At 49.4% G+C, this 16,732-nt stretch overlaps 1 non-coding gene across 1 annotated transcript; it reads right to left on the bottom strand.

The window, feature by feature from the left end:
• Positions 1 to 5,595: 5,595 nt before the first annotated feature.
• Positions 5,596 to 5,759, bottom strand: LOC137335041 (U1 spliceosomal RNA). The gene has a single exon (XR_010966316.1). It is a non-coding gene; the product is annotated as a U1 spliceosomal RNA (small nuclear RNA).
• Between the last annotated feature and the right edge of the window lie 10,973 nt (positions 5,760 to 16,732).

Here is a 16,732-nt window from a genome sequence, read left to right as displayed (position 1 = left end):
ATCCTCGCTCACACACTCACTGATATACAGGGGCATCCTCGCTCACACTCACTGATATACAGAGGCATCCTCGCTCACACTCACTCACTGATATACGGGGCATCCTCACTCACACACTCACTGATATACAAAGGCATCCTCGCTCGCACACTCACTCACTGACACAGGGGCATCCTCGCTCACACACACTCACTCAGAGTCACCCTGATGTACAGAGGCAGCCTCTCTCTCCGTCACTCACTCAGAGTCACTCACTGATATACAGGGGCATCGTCGCTCACAATGATATACAGGGGCATCCTCGCTCACACTCACTCACTGATATCAAGGGTCATCCTCGCTCACACTCACTCACTGAAGTACAGAGGCATCCTCGCTCACACACGCTCACTGATATACAGAGGCATCCTTGCTCACACACTCACTCACTGATATACAGAGGCATCCTCGCTCGCACACTCACTCACTGACATACAGGGGCATCCTCGCTCACACACACTCACTCAGAGTCACCCTGATATGCAGAGGCAGCCTCTCTCTCCGTCACTCACTCAGAGTCACACTGATATAAAGGGGCATCCTCGCTCACACTCACTGATATAAAGGGGCATTCTCGCTCACACTCCCTCTGATATACAGAGGCATCCTCGCTCACACTCACTGATATAAAGGGCCATCCTTGCTCACACTCAGTGATATACAGGGGAATCTCGCTATCATTCCCCTATATACAGGGGCATCCTTGCTCACACTCACTCACTGATATACAGGGGCATCCTCGCTCACACTCACTCACTGATATACAGGGGCATCCTCGCTCACACTCACTCACTGATATAAAGGGGCATCCTTGCTCACACTCACTCACTGATATGAAGGGGCATCCTCGCTCACACTTACTCACTGATATACAGGGGCATCCTCACTCACACTCACTGATATACGGGGCATCCTCGCTCACACACTCACTCAGTCACTCTGATGTACAGAGGCATCCTCTCTCACACTCACTCAGAGTCACTCACTGATATACAGGGGCATCCACGCTCACACACTCACTCATTAATATACAAGGGCATCCTCGCTCACACTCACTGATATACAGGGGAATCCTTGCTCACACTCTCTCACTGGTACACAGAGGCATCCTCGCTCACACTCACACTGATATACGGGGCATCCTCGCTCACACACTCACTGATATACTAAGGCATCCTTGCTCGCACACTCACTCACTGACACAGGGGCATCCTCGCTCACACTCACGCATATTCAGGGGCATCCTCGCTCACACTGACATACAGGGGGATCCTCGCTCACACTCACTCACTCATATACAGAGGCATCCTCGCTCACACTCACTGATATACAAAGGCATCCTCGCTCACACTCACTGATATACGGGGCATCCTCGCTCACACTCACTGATATAAAGGGGCATCCTCGCTCACACTCACGGAAACACGGACATCCTCGCTCACACACACGTATTCAGGGGCATCCTCGCTCACACTCACTGATATACAGAGGCATCCTCACTCACACTGATATAAAGGGGCATCCTCGCTCACACTCACTGATTTAAAGGGGCATCCTCGCTCACACACTCACTGATATACAGGGGCATCCTCGCTCACACTCACTGATATACAGAGGCATCCTCGCTCACACTCACTCACTGATATACGGGGCATTCTCGCTCACACACTCACTGATATACAAAGGCATCCTCGCTCGCACACTCACTCACTGACACAGGGGCATCCTCGCTCACACACACTCACTCAGAGTCACCCTGATGTACAGAGGCAGCCTCTCTCTCCGTCACTCACTCAGAGTCACTCACTGATATACAGGGGCATCCTCGCTCACAATGATAAACAGGGGCATCCTCGCTCACACACTCACTGATATACAGGGGCATCCTCGCTCACACTCACTGATATACAGGGGCATCCTCGCTCACACACTCACTGATATACAGGGGCATCCAAGGTCGACACACATCGCGTAGTGCATTTAACGCTACGCACGTTAATGGATGCGACTTTCAGACCCATTTTAACAACGGTCTAAATTCTCACCCAACAGCTCTTGGCCGTGTCTCTGCATCCAGGTGATCTGTGCAAAGTGTTCCACGCTCCCTGAGCTGAGGTACGAGTCCTGTTCTGCCTCAGAGAGGGGGTTGTTGTTCCGCCAGGGTGACATCGGCAGCGTGGTGTCGGGTGGAGAGTCCGTGCGATCCTCGATCGGTTGGGGCTCCTCGTTGTTGCTGCTCCTGGTTTCCCGGAGCCGTTCTTCGCTCTCTGCGGTGCTGCTCCCGGTGTCCCGGAGCTGGTGTGCGCTGGGCACTGTGCTGCTGCCGGCGTCCCGGAGCTGGAGGGTGCTGGAGGCGTTGTCGCTCCCAGTGTTCTGGAGATGGGGGCTGTCGATCGCGTCGGTGTCACCTTGGACATTTTGCCGCTTTCGGTGGGACGCCTGACTGATTCATTCCTGTCGTCCCTCCTCGTCAGACGCTCTTTTATCCCTGGTTGCAGTGTTGGCAGGAGCTCATTTCCTTTCCTCTGGCTTCCTCTTTCTGGTCTTCTTGCTCACTAGCTGCCATTCTTCCTCTGCTGCCTCCTCGTCCATGGACTCTGTCGTCTGGTGGGGAGGATAGGAGCTGGGTGTCGGGGTCTAGCAGTTTTCGGCTTGACCCTTTCCTCGCTCCTTGTCTTCCTGGGTCGGGGTCTTCTTGGAGGGGGTCGCGGCGGGGCAAGGGTTCTTGGCCTTCTTTGGGGCAGCCTTGCTTGTTGCCCCCTCCTCCTCCGCTGTGTTGCTCGTGGCCGCCTGGGTGTAGCTGAAGCTGCGTTTGGGGCAGGCCCTGTAGAGATGGCCATCCTCCCCGCACAGGTTGCAGCGCTTGCTCTCCTTGCAGTCCTTAGTCTGGTGCCCTTCCTGCTTGCAGTTCTTGCAGACGGTTGTAGTGCAGGAGGCCGCCACGTGTCCGGATTTGCCGCAGGTGCGACAGACTCTGGGTTGCCCCACGTACATGATGTACCCTCGACTTCCTCCGATGGCGAAGCTGGAGGGAGGGTGGAGGATGTTGCCGTGGTCGTCCATTCTCAAAGTTGCCGTGACCTCCCTCTCACTGAACTGGTCGGTGACGTCAACGCTGTTCTCCGCCCTGTTGACGTATCTGGCGAGGAACGTCAGCACATCGACGACCGGGACGTGTGGGTTGTACATGTGTACAATCAGCTTCCGATTCCTCTGCGTTGGGAGGGTGAAGAGTGGCTCCGCAGTGAGAATCGCCAGCGGTCCTTCGCTCCCCTTCTCCTTGAACACCTGAAGAAACTTCTGGCATCCAGCGACGGTCTTAAAGGTGACATCAAAGTATCTGCTTCGAGGGAAATCCTGTCGGCAGAAGATGTCCGCTGCTTTGAATCCACAGCACTCGACCAAAGCTCGTTTCACGAAAAACACACGATCCATCGGCGTAACACTTTCAGCTGTCTTTACCATCACCCTGACGGTGTTTCGCACACCATGGCCGAGTGCCCGCGTGCCCTTCACTGCCATTGCAGTATTGATGGAGCCCCTATGCAAATTTAGGGGCGGAGCCAGCACACGAATCGACCAATCGCAGCAAAGTCCGCACTTTGCGAGCGCATGAGGTCGCAGCCAGCGTTCCGGTGAGCTCAGATCCAAAATAAGCTCTAATGGGTCTGATCAATCATAAGAACATAAGAAATAGGAGCAGGAGTAGGCCAATCGGCCCCTCGAGCCTGCTCCGCCATTCAATAAGATCATGGCTGATCTGATCCTAACCTCAAATCTAAAGAACACAAGAAGTAGGAGCAGGACCCGGCCACTCAGCCCCTGGGCCCGCTCCGCCACCCACAGGGCCTTGACCGATCCGAACTCAGCTTCATGTCCAATTTCCTGCCCGCTCCCCGTAACCCCTAATTCCCTTTACTTCTAGGAAACTGTCTATTTCTGTTTTAAATGTATTTAATGATGCAGCTTCCACAGCTTCCTGGGGCAGCAAATTCCACAGACCTACCACCCTCTGAGTGAAGAAGTTTCTCCTCATCTCAGTTTTGAAAGAGCAGCCCCTTATTCTAAGATTATGCCCCCTAGTTCTAGTTTCACCCATCCTTGGGAACATCCTTACCACATCCACCCGATCAAGCCCCTTCACAATCTTATATGTTTCAATAAGATCGCCTCTCATTCTTCTGAACTCCAATGAGTAGAGTCCCAATCTACTCAACCTCTCCTCATATGTCCGCCCCTTCATCCCCGGGATTAACCGAGTGAACCTTCTTTGTACTGCCTCGAGAGCAAGTATGTCTTTTCTTAAGTATGGACACCAAAACTGTAGGTAGTATTCCAGGTGCGGTCTCACCAATACCTTATATAACTGCAGCAATACCTCCCTGTTTTTATATTCTATCCCCCGAGCAATAAACGCCAACATTCCGTTGGCTTTCTTGATCACCTGCTGCACCTGCATACTAACCTTTTGATTTTCTTGCACTAGGACCCCCAGATCCCTTTGTACTGCAGTACTTTCCAGTTTCTTGCCATTAAGATAATAACTTGCTCTCTGATTTTTCCTACCAAAGTGCATAACCTCACATTTTCCAATATTGTATTGCATCTGCCAAATCTCCGCCCACTCACCCAGCCTGTCTATATCCCCTTGTAGGTTACACTCGGTCCCCTCTTCCAAATCGTTAATATAGATTGTAAAGAGTTGGGGACCCAGCACCGACCCCTGCGGAATACCACTGGCTACTGGTGGTCTGCAGGGGTCGTCCTCCTTCATCCTGGGAGAACCTCCTTTTTTTAATATTTCAAAAATATACTTTATTCATAAAAATTGTAAAGGTAAACAGAACAATACAACTTTCACAATACAACTCCAGGTCATACATGATAAATACATGATGTGGAGATGCCGGTGATGGACTGGGGTGGACAAATGTAAGGAGTCTTACAACACCAGGTTATAGTCCAACAGCTTTATTTGGAATCACAAGCTTTCGGAGCTTTCCTCCTTCGTCAGGTGAGTGTAGGATTCCGTAAATGCACAGCATATATAGTCAGAGAACAATGCCTGGCTATATATGCTGTGCATTTACGGAATGCTACACTACTCACCTGACGAAGGAGGAAAGCTCCGAAAGCTTGTGATTTTAAAATAAAGCTGTTGGACTATAACCTGGTGTTGTAAGATTCCTTACATGATAAATACAGTTCATGACACTCCAGGGTGCCTCATTGCACTTGGAATCAGTACAGATTACAGTTACATTACAGCAATTACAGTCATTACACATTCATGAGGAGGAGTTTTTTTTGGTTTCCAGTCCCTCGACCTAAGATGAGGAGAGTGCCCTCAACCGTGGCCTTTGCGGCGGCTGCATCTCAGCACCCGGTCCTGGAAACGCTTTAATATGTAAGGGTTGCTCGGTAGTTCACTGAAAAGCTCAGGGTCCGTGAAGAAGGCAGAGCGGCCAGCAAGTTGTTGGCATTGATGGGTCGGATCGACAGTGTTTGGAGCTGCGAAATTCGTAGCGAATGTTATTTCTGCCTTTGGTCAGGAGCCAGGGGAGAGCGCGAACGCAGTCCCCCACTACCACAAATTTTGCAGTCGAGTATCCCGCATTTGGGGACATCGCAGGCGTCAGCACACCCGAAGTGCAATGGGCTAGCCTCGTCCTGGGAGAACCTCCTTCGTGATCAAGGTCTCTCCCCTGCCAGGTAAGTATGCTCGAATATTGGCGCAGATCCCCATCCAACGGCAATCAATACTCTTTCACATTAGGGCAAGTAGGAATCTTAAACGCTCATTTTACATTTTTGTAAGAAATATTGACTGGAAATGTAAGAATCATTGTTTGTGCATCATTTCTTTGGTTAAATATGATCGTTTTTGAAGATTCAACTGCATTCGCTGCCTCATTTGCATATCACCCATAAAAGGAAAGAGCGCCCCCCATTCGCCGCATGGAACGGACCATTCCTGAATGCTTCTGCCCATTTCCAGCTCATCTCTTGTTTCTCCACTTGTCCCACTCCCACCCTCCTTGCCTTGCATCACCATCCCTCTTATCATTGAATCACTCCTGCCCTCCCACTCTATCTCAGACCTTTCCTTTTGTTCTTTCCTCCCCCATTTTGCCTGGCTCTGAAGTTGCTTAAAAACTGTTAAATCTTTTAACTTCTTCCACATCTGACGAAATGTCATCGACCTCAAACCATGTCATCGACCTCAAACCTTAACCCTGTTTTTTTTTCAAAAAATGTACTTTATTCATAAAATTTGCAGCAATACATACAATACAGTTGTCACATCACATTCCAAACGTACACAATACAGATTATACAATTTGCAGGTTACATCAAGTGCAGTTCAATGAACACATTGTACATAATTACAGTTCATCACACTCTGGGGTGTCTCATTGCAATACACTCAATACAGATTATTGATTACAGATTCATTACAGGTACATTACAGATTCATTACAGGTACATTACATCAATTTGAATTTGCACCGTACCCGGCAGGAAGATCTCTGATAGCCTGGCGCTACTCAGGGATACGATTGCCTACGTACAGGACAGGGGGGTGAACACCTGCCTGATCAGCCTGGACCAGGAGAAGGCCTTTGACAGAATATCCCACACGTACATGATGGACGTGCTCTCCAAAATGGGGTTTGGGGAGGGAATCCGCAATTGGATCCAACTGCTCTACACAAACATCAGTAGTGCAGTTTCAATCAACGGGTGGGAATCAGAAAGCTTTCCGATCAAATCTGGAGTCAGGCAGGGCTGTCCTCTCTCCTCCGTCTTGTTCGTGTGTTGCATCGAACCCTTTGCCGAGTCCATCAGGAGGGATGCGGGCATAAGAGGGGTGACGATCCCAGGCAGCGGAGGCACTCAGGTCAAGGCCTCCCTGTACATGGATGACGTCGCCGTCTTTTGCTCGGATCAGCTGTCGGTCCGCAGATTGATGAGCATCTGCGACCAGTTCGAACTGGCCTCGGGGGCCAGGGTAAATCGTAGCAAGAGCGAGGCCATGTTCTTTGGGAACTGGACCGACCGATCCTTTGTCCCCTTCACCGTCAGGTCGGATTACCTGAAGGTGCTGGGGATCTGGTTCGGGGGGGCCGGGGCGTGCACCAAAAACTGGGAGGAGCGTATCTCCAAGGTTAAGCAGAAACTGGGACTGTGGCATCAACGATCCCTCTCGATCGTGGGCAAGAACCTGGTCATCAGGTGCGAGGTGCTCTCGGTGTTGCTGTACGTGGCGCAGGTCTGGCCCATACCTCGCTCCTGCGCCGCGACAGTCACCCGAGCCATCTTCCACTTTGTCTGGAGATCAAAAATGGACCGTGTCCGCAGGGTCACGATGTACAAATCTCCAGAGAAAGGGGGGAAAGGCGTGCCCAACGTGGCCCTCATCCTGATGGCCACCTTTGTGTGCGGCTGCATCAAGCTGTGCATAGACCCTCAGTACGCAAACACAAAGTGTCACTACGTGCTGAGGTTCTACCTGTCCCCGGTGTTGAGAAGGATGGGCCTGGCCACGCTGCCACGGAACGCTCCGTCCAGTTGGACCGTTCCGCCCCACCTGTCCTTCGTGGAAAGGTTTGTGCAGGAAAACACCTTTGACCACAAGGCGATCAGCAAGTGGTCCGCACGTAACGTCCTCGAGACCCTGCGGGAAAAGGAGATGGTGGATCCTGTCGGTTGGTTCCCCGAGCAGACTGTCAATGTCATTTGGCAGAACGCCTCATCGCCAGAGCTTTCAAACAAGCACCAAGACCTAGCTTGGCTGGTGGTGAGAAGGGCCCTTCCCGTCAGATCCTTCATGTACTCCCGGACTCTCAGCGCCACCGCGCGCTGTCCCAGAGGAGGCTGCGGTGGAGACGAGACCGTCACCCATCTCCTTCTGGAATGTGCCTTTGCAAAGAAGGTCTGGAGAGAGATGCAGTGGTATCTGTCCAGGTTCGTCCCGAGCAGTTCCGTAACACAGGACTCTGTGCTCTGCGGGCTGTTCCCGGGGACGCACACTGAGACGGACATCAGCTGCTGCTGGAAGACCATCAACTCGGTGAAAGACGCCCTTTGGTCTGCCCGAAACTTGCTGGTCTTCCAGCACAAGGAGCTGTCCTCGACCAAGTGTTGCAGACTGGCACATTCCAAGGTCCAGGACTACGTGCTGAGGGATGCACTGAGGATGGGTGCGGCCGCCGCAAAGGCCCTGTGGGGAAAGGCAACCGTTTAGAGCCTTCCCGCCATTGTATACCGAGGGGCTGCAATCAGGGAAAAACCCCCTCGGGCAGAATGTAAAATTCAAATTGCTGTAATGTACCTGTAATGAATCTGTAATGAATCTGAAATGAATCTGTAAGCAATAATCTGTGTTGAGTATGATGCAATGAGACACCCTAGAGTGTCATGAACTGTAATTATGTCCAATGTGTTCATTGAACTGTACTTGACGTAACCTGCAAATTGTATAATCTGTATTGTGTACGTTTGGAATGTGATGTGACAACTGTATTGTATGTATTGCTGCAAATTTTATGAATAAAGTATATTTTTGGAAAAAAAAACATCAATTTGAATTTTACATTCTGCCCGAGGGGGTTTTTAAGGGCACAAGAAATAGGAGCAGGAGCAGGCCGTACGGCCCCTCGAGCCTGCTCCGCCATTCAATAAGATCATGGCTGATCTTCGACCTCAACTCCACTTTCCCACCCTATCCCCATATCCCTTGATTCCCTGAGTGTCCACAGATGCTGGTTGACTGAATATTTCCAGTATTTTCTGTTTTTATTCCTGAAGCTGAACTCACTGTTACTGTGCATATGCGGAATTCTTTTTATTTCAAAAATGTACTTTATTCATAACATTTGTGAAGGTACATACAGTACAATCCAAATAATACAATTACAGATCATATATGATAAACACAGTTCATGACACTCTAGGGTGCCTCATTGCACTTACAATCATTACAGATTACGGTTACATTACATCGCCGTCTTTTGCTCGGATCAGCTGTCGGTCTGCAGACTGATGAGCATCTGTGACCTGTTCAAACTGGCCTCAGGGGCCAGGGTAAATCCTACCAAGAGCGAGGCCGTGTTCTTTGGGAACTGGACCGACCCTTTGTCCCCTTCACCGTCAGGTCGGATTACCTGAAGGTGCTGGGGATCTGGTTCGGGGGGGCCGGGGTGTGCACCAAAAACTGGAAGGCGCAGATTGCCAAGGCCAAGCAGAAAATGGGACTGTGGGATCGACGATCCCTCTCGATTGTGGGCAAGAACCTGGTCATCAGGTGCGAGGTGCTCTCGGTGTTGCTGTACGTGGCGCAGGTCTGGCCCATACCCGAGCCGTCTTCCAGTTTATCTGGAGATCACAAATGGACCGTGTCCGCAGGGAGACGTTGTACAAATCTCCGGAGAAAGGGGGGAAAGGCGTGCCCAACGTGGCCCTCATCCTGATGGCCACCTTTGTGTGCGGCTGCATCAAGCTGTGCATAGACACTCGGTACGCAAACTCAAAGTGTCACTACGTGCTGAGGTTCTACCTGTCCCCGGTGTTGAGAAGGATGGGCCTGGCCACATTGCGACGGAACGCTCCGTCGAGTTGGACCGTTCCGCCCCACCTGTCCTTCGTGGAAAGGTTTGTGCAGAAAAACACCTTTGACCACAAGGCGATCAGCAAGTGGTCCGCACGTAACGTCCTCGAGATGGTGGATCCTGTCGGTTGGTTCCCCGAGCAGACTGTCAATGTCATTTGGCAGAACGCCTCATCGCCAGAGCTTTCAAACAAGCACCAAGACCTAGCTTGGCTGGTGGTGAGAAGGGCCCTTCCCGTCAGATCCTTCATGTACTCCCGGACTCTCAGCGCCACCGCGCGCTGTCCCAGAGGAGGCTGCGGTGGAGACGAGACCGTCACCCATCTCCTTCTGGAATGTGCCTTTGCAAAGAAGGTCTGGAGAGCAATGCAGTGGTATCATTACAGTCATTACACATTCATCCTGAGGGTTTTTTTGGGCTCCAGCCCCTCGGTGTACAATGCCGGGAGGGCCCCAAACTGTGGCCTTTCCCCATTTAGCCTTTGCAGCCGCTGCACAAAGCTTCAGTGCGGCCCATAGCACCTCGTGCTGGAAATGCTTTAATAACAAAGGGCCAGATTTTGGTGAAAAAATAACGCGACCTGAATGATACAAGCCGTTATTAATGGGCTAAAAAAAGGGTGTGCGGTAAACCCAGCAACTACAGGCCAGTCAGTTTAATCTCGGTGATGGGGAAGCTTTTAGAAACGATAATCCGGGGCAAAATTAACAGTCACTTGGACAAGTGTGGATTAATAAAGGAAAGGCAGCATGGATTTGATAAAGGCAAATCGTGTTTAACTCACTTCATTGAGTTTTTGGATGAGGTAACAGAGAGGTTTGATGAGGGAATGCGGTTGATGTTGTGTATATGGACTTCCAAAAAGCATTTGATAAAGTGCCATATAATAGGCTGGTCAGCACAATTGAAGCCCATGGAAGGTGAGGTGAGAGTGACTGCCCTTGACATCAAGGCAGCATTTGACCGAGTGTGGCACCAAGGAGCCCGAGTAAAATTGAAGTCAATGGGTATCAGGGGGAAAACTCTCCAGTGGCTGGAGTCATACCTAGCACAAAGGAAGATGGTAGTGGTTGTTGGAGGCCAATCATCTCAGCCCCAGGACATTGCTGCAGGAGTTCCTCAGGGCAGTGTCCTAGGCCCAACCATCTTCAGCTGCTTCATCAATGACCTTCCCTCCATCATAAGGTCAGAAATGGGGATGTTCGCTGATGATTTCACAGCGTTCAGCTCCATTCGCAACCCCTCAGATAATGAAGCAGTCCGAGCCCGCATGCAGCAAGACGTGGACAACATCCAGGCTTGGGCTGATAAGTGGCAAGTAACATTCACGTCAGACAAGTGCCAGGCAATGACCATCTCCAACAAGAGAGAGCCTAACCACCTCCCCTTGACATTCAACAGCATTACCATTGCCGAATCCACCACCATCAACATCCTGGGGGTCACCATTGACCAGAAACTTAACTGGACCAGCCATATAAATACTGTGGCTACAAGAGCAGGTCAGAGGCTGGGTATTCTGCGGCGAGTGACTCACCTCCTGACTCCCCAAAGCCTTTCCACCATCTACAAGGCACAAGTCAGGAGTGTGATGGAATACTCTCCACTTGCTTGGATGAGTGCAGCTCCAACAACACTCAAGAAGCTCGACACCATCCAGGACAAAGCAGCTCGCTTGATTGGCACCCCATCCACCACCCTAAACATTCACTCCCTTCACCACCGGCACACAGTGGCTGCAGTGTGTACCATCCACAGGATGCACTGCAGCAACTCGTCAAGGCTTCTTTGACAGCACCTCCCAAACCCGCGACCTCTACCACCTAGAAGGACAAGAGCAGCAGGCACATGGGAACACCACCACCTGCACGTTCCCCTCCGAGTCACACACCATCCCGACTTGGAAATATATCGCCGTTCCTTCATCATCGCCGGGTCAAAATCCTGGAACTCCCTTCCTAACAGCACTGTGGGAGAACCATCACCACACGGACTGCAGCGGTTCAAGAAGGCGGCTCACCACCACCTTCTCAAGGGCAATTAAGGATGGGCAATAAATGCCGGCCTCACCAGCAACGCCCACATCCCATGAACGAATAATAAAAAAGGGGCAGTGGCAGCATGGATACAAAATTGGCTAAGTGACAGGAAACAGAGAGTATTGGTGAACAGTTGCTTTTCGGACTGGAGGAAGGTGTACAGTGGTGTTTAAAATATATATCAGTGGTGTTCATTAATGTATATCAAGAAATGCACTGCTTTTTTTGCTATATATTAATGACTTGGACTTGGGTGTACAGGGCACAATTTCAAAATTTGCAGATGACACAAAACTTGGAAGTGCAATAAACAGCGAGGAGGATAGTGATAGATTTCAAGAGGATATAGACAGGCTGGTGGAATGGGCGGACACGTGGCAGATGAAATTTAATGCAGAAAAATGCAAAGTGATACATTTTGGCAGGAGGAACGAGGCAATATAAACTAGAGGGCATAACTCTAAAAGGGGTACAGGAACAGAGAGACCTGGGGGTATATGTGCACAAATCATTGAAGGTGGCAGGGCAGGTTGAGAAAGTGGTTTAAAAAAGCATACAGGATCCTGGGCTTTATAAATAGAGGCATAGAGTACAGAAGCAAGGAAGTCATGTTGAACCTTTATAAAACACTGGTTCGACCACAACTGGAGTATTGTGTCCAATTCTGGGCACTGCACTTTAGGACGGATGTGAAGGCCTTAGAGAGGGTGCAGAAGAGATTTACTGGAATGATTCCAGGGATGAGGGACTTTAGTTACGTGGATAGACTGGAGAAGCTGGGCTTGATGTCCTCAGAGGATAGAAGGTCGAGAGGAGATTTGATCGAAGTGTTTAAGAACATGAGGGGTTTCGATAAAGTAAATAAAGAGAAACTGTTCCCATTGGTGGAAGGGTCGAGAACCAGAGGACCCAGATTTAAGGTGATTGGCAAAAGAACTAAAGGCGACATGAGGAAAAACTTTTTTATGCAACGACTAGTTATTATCTGGAATGTGCTGCCTGAAAGGTGGTGGAGGCAGATTCAATCGTGGCTTTCAAAAAGGAATGGATAAATATTTGAAGAGAAAAAATTTGCAGGGCTACAGGGAAAGAGCGGGGGAATGGGACTTACTGGATTGCTCTTACAAAGAGCCGGCACAGGCTCGATGGGCTGAATGGCCTCCTTCGGTGTTGCAAGCATTGTACGATTCTACAATCGGACAGCAACCTGTGGTGAGGAAGAGATTCCCCGTGATTGTGAAGTTGCTGGCTGATTCGTGCCACTCCGCTGTTAGCTTCGTGGACACGGCATCTCACCCTCAGCCTCCAGACACTGGAAATATTTCTCTGCTATTTGTTCCTTCGCTAATCCCCCACCACATCCTCCTTTCCCTCTCACACAGGGCCAGTCTATATGGAGCATCCCTCGTGCCACGCTGCCTAAGCTAAAACCACAGGACAGCATTGAACTGGGGCCTTCCTGCTTTGTCCGACTCAACCGCAGACTGAACTTGCTGAGGCCTCTGCTCCTTTTAAAGCAACGGACACAGAGTTTCAGTCAAATATTAACTGTGAGTGGAACTGCTCCATCTTTTGGATATTGGTGGAACTGAAGCTCTGAATTGCATGTAAAAAATAAAGGGACAATTTTATAAAAGCACCTTTAATTTGAATGGATTGGAAGTTGTGGGAAGCACAGGCCCAAGTTGCTGAAATGCGCTCCCGGTGGGTGAAATTCCACACTGGGAGCACAAAAACTCAGTAATCCATTGGTTGTAAACAACAACAGCTTGCTTTTATATAGTGCCAGAGTGGTCTGGGGAAAGGTTAGGGCGATGGAACGGAGTGGGTCGTGCTTTGAGAGTGAAACAGGTACCAGAGGCTAAATGGTGGGAGAAACAGTCGCTAAGACTGCCTTCTCATTTAGCCTGACTGTTTGCAATTAACAAATACAAATGGTGAAATAATGCTGAATTACAGGAGAAAAAACACCAAAATATAACAACCCCTCATCAGAACTATTGGTGGAAAGTGAAAATTGGAGAAAGATTTTGTGTAAAAAGATTGGAAACACGAGGGGGGGGGATGACACGGGAGAGAGAGAACGAGAAAAGGAGAGCAGGAAAAGTAGAGAAAGATAAATGGAGAAAGAGAAATAGAGGATTGAGAGAGACAGAGAGTTTAGCGATACAGGGACTCTCACATCACCCCACAATACATTCTTAATACCTATGCAGTGAAACAGAGAGATTCTTTTTTTAAAGTGCAATATATCAGCTTTATTCTTAGTAATAATTCAGACAAACTTACACACATGCTGGAAAGATCTGTTCTACATTTTGAATCTCTCCCCACAGGGAGGTGCACTATTCCCAGAGACACTGCAATACTGGGTCGATACATGGAGTGGACGCAGAAAGCCCGTATTCCATCTCCCTGTTCCAAGAATCAATTTAATATCAGGTCCCCAGAGACATGCTTTTTTTTGCAGAAATATGCGTTGTTCATACAATTTGTAATGATACATACAGTTGCCGTATCACATTTCAAACACAGACAATACAGATTATACGGACGCAACTGAGACTCCCTGGTGCAAGGGTCAAGGATGTCTCGGAGCGGCTGTAGGACATTCTGGAGGGGGAGGGTGAACAGCCAGTTGTCGTGGTGCATATAGGCACCAACGATATAGGTAAAAAACAGGATGAGGTCCTACAAGCTGAATTTAGGGAGTTAGGAGTTAAACTAAAGAGTAGGACCTCAAGGGTAGTAATCTCAGGATTGCTACCAGTGCCACGGGCTAGTCAGAGTAGGAATGACAGGATAGCTAAGATGAATACGTGGCTTGAGAGATGGTGCAAGAGGGAGGGATTCAAATTCCTGGGCCATTGGAACCGGTTCTGGGGGAGGTGGGACCAGTACAAATTGGACGGTCTGCATCTGGGCAGGACTGGAACCAATGTCCTAGGGGGAGTGTTTGCTAGTGCTGTTGGGGAGGGTTTAAACTAATATGGCAGGGGGATGGGAACCGATGCAGTAAGTCAGTGGGAAATAAAGTGGTGACAGAAACAAAAGGCAGTAAGGGAGAGTGTACAGAACATGACCGGACAGATGGTCTGAGAAAGCAGGGCAAAGACCAAGGGAAGTCTAGATTAAACTGCATTTATTTCAATGCAAGAAGTCTGATGGGCAAGGCAGATGAACTCAGGGCATGGATGGGTACATGGGACTGGGGTGTTATAGCTATTACTGAAACATGGCTAAGGGAGGGGCAGGACTGGCAGCTCAATGTTCCAGGGTACAGATGCTATAGGAAAGATAGAGCAGGAGGTAAGAGAGGAGGGGGAGTTGCGTTCTTGATTAGGGAGAACATCACGGCAGTAGTGAGAGGGGATATATCCGAGGGTTCGCCCACTGAGTCTATATGGGTAGAACTGAAAAATAAGAAGGGAGAGATCACTTTGATAGGATTGTATTACAGACCCCCAAATAGTCAACGGGAAATTGAGGAGCAAATATGTAAGGAGATTACAGACAGCTGCAAGAAAAATAGGGTGGTAATAGTAGGGGACTTTAACTTTCCCAACATTGACTGGGACAGCCATAGCATTGGGGGCTTGGATGGAGAGAAATTTGTTGAGTGTTTTCAGGAGGAATTTCTCATTCAGTATGTGGATGGCCCGACTCGAGAGGGGGCAAAACTTGACCTCCTCTTGGGAAATAAGGAAGGGCAGGTGACAGAAGTGTTAGTGAGGGATCACTTTGGGACCAGTGATCATAATTCCATTAGTTTTAAGATAGCTATGGAGAAGGATAGGTCTGGCCCAAAAGTTAAAATTCTAAATTGGGGAAAGGCCAATTTTGATGGTATTAGACAGGAACTTTCAGAAGTTGATTGGGAGAGTCTGTTGGCAGGCAAAGGGACGTCTGGTAAGTGGGAGGCTTTCAAAAGTGTGTTAACCAGGTTTCAGAGTAAGCACATTCCTTATAAAGTGAAGGGCAAGGCTGGTAGAAGTAGGGAACCTTGGATGACTCGGGAGATTGAGGCCCTTGTCAGAAAGAAGAAGGAGGCATATGACATGCATAGGCAGCTGGGATCAAGTGGATCCCTTGAAGAGTATAGAGATTGCCGGAGTAGAGTTAAGAGAGAAATCAGGAGGGCAAAATGGGGACATGAGATTGCTTTGGCAGATAAGGCAAAGGAGAATCCAAAGAGCTTCTACAAATACATAAAGGGCAAAAGAGTAACTCGGGAGAGAGTAGGGCCTCTTAAGGATCAACAAGGTCATCTATGTGCGGAACCACAAGAGATGGGTGAGATCCTGAATGAATATTTCACATCGGTATTTACGGTTGAGAAAGGCATGGATGTTAGGGAACTTGGGGAAATAAATAGTGATGTCTTGAGGAGTGTACATATTACAGAGAGGGAGGTGCTGGAAGTCTTAACACGCATCAAGGTAGATAAATCTCCGGGACCTGATGAAATGTATCCCAGGACGTTATGGGAGGTTAGGGAGGAAATTGCGGGTCCCCTAGCAGAGATATTTGAATCATCCACCGCTACAGGTGAGGTGCCTGAAGATTGGAGGGTAGCAAATGTTGTGCCTTTGTTTAAGAAGAGCGGCAGGGAAAAGCCTGGGAACTACAGACCGGTGAGCCTGACATCTGTAGTGGGTAAGTTGTTAGAGGGTATTCTGAGGGACAGGATCTACAGGCATTTGGAGAGGCAGGGACTAATTAGGAACAGTCAGCATGGTTTTGTGAGAGGAAAATCATGTCTCACGAATTTGATTGAGTTTTTTGAAGGGGTAAACAAGAAGATAGATGAGGGCTGTGCAGTAGACGTGGTCTACATGGACTTCAGCAAAGCCTTTGACAAGGTACCGCATGGTAGGTTGTTACATAAGGTTAAATCTCATGGGATCCAAGGTGAGGTAGCCAATTGGATACAAAATTGGCTTGACGACAGAAGACAGAGGGTGGTTGTAGAGGGTTGTTTTTCAAACTGGATGCCTGTGACCAGCAGTGTGCCTCAGGGATCGGTGCTGGGTCCGCTGTTAT

Source organism: Heptranchias perlo, chromosome 18 (genome assembly GCF_035084215.1).
Source record: "Heptranchias perlo isolate sHepPer1 chromosome 18, sHepPer1.hap1, whole genome shotgun sequence".
NCBI classification, from domain to species: Eukaryota; Metazoa; Chordata; class Chondrichthyes; order Hexanchiformes; family Hexanchidae; genus Heptranchias; species Heptranchias perlo.
This window is presented reverse-complemented; position numbering and strand designations above follow the sequence as displayed.